This window comes from Malania oleifera, chromosome 9 (genome assembly GCF_029873635.1).
Source record: "Malania oleifera isolate guangnan ecotype guangnan chromosome 9, ASM2987363v1, whole genome shotgun sequence".
Taxonomy (NCBI): Eukaryota; Viridiplantae; Streptophyta; class Magnoliopsida; order Santalales; family Ximeniaceae; genus Malania; species Malania oleifera.
The window spans coordinates 59,018,230-59,019,314 of NC_080425.1; positions in this window are offsets into that span (position 1 = coordinate 59,018,230).

Below are 1,085 nucleotides of genomic sequence, written 5' to 3' on the forward strand. Positions count from 1 at the left end.
GTGAATGAGATATACCTATGTTGTTCTATTTGGCGAGATAAACTAGACATTGTGATTTATAGTGCCCTGGCTGCTTGCAATGAAAACCCTTATTGTCATGCCCTGAACCCGACAATGGGACCCAGGGTGTGATATAGTAACCTAACCTGTCCCTATATCATACAATACATAAATGATACAAAAATCAATGAGGGTTTGACCCCACAGGGTTCCTATACACCCTATACACATTCATATACACGACATATACGCAGCGAAAAATGTTCTTTCTATACATATGTTGTACCATACCAGAGTCTATACAAATAGAGTCTAAGCTTCGTAATACCAAAGCATAAACCCGGGTGCCAGTAAAAACCCAAAATGACAACCCAATTACAGTCCTAGTACTTACACAAGCACTTCACGCAGTACACCAACCACTATGCTCCCAACACAACGATGCTAGTTCCGGTTACTTGAAGGACCTGAAAACATGTATGTACCATAGTGGTGAGATACCTCTCAGTAAGGAAGAATCCAGTTATATCGGTGTGTGGTATATGAGTGTTATCATGACCTAAAACATACACACTTCAATACAGTTCCATTATTTTCACAAAAACAGTTCTAGTATAGTTCTCATCACACACACACACATGATCAAGTAACCCGATGTTGTCACACCCTTTGGCCCAAAGTTGACCCTCATTACACAGTTTCCCTGGCACATGGCGTAGCCTCAGGATCCTATGGCATTGTACCGGTACAACTGGTGGATCCACACCCTTCATGATTAGCCAGTAAAAGGCAGTATTTCAGGCCCTTGGATATATAGCCAAACACTCTTGCCACTGGTAGGTGGTATTTCACACCCACGGATATAGAGCCAGACACTCTTTCACAATTTGGAACAATTCGGAACCCCGTTCCTATATCTCATTGCAGAAAATCAAAAATCATGCATGTTCATATAACAATTCATTCCACACTCATTTGGTAATCTCAACATTATGATTTTCAAAAATACAATTTAAACAAGTCAAGGCATGGCCACCTCTATAACACATATATATATAACACAATATATCCACGGTTTTCCAACG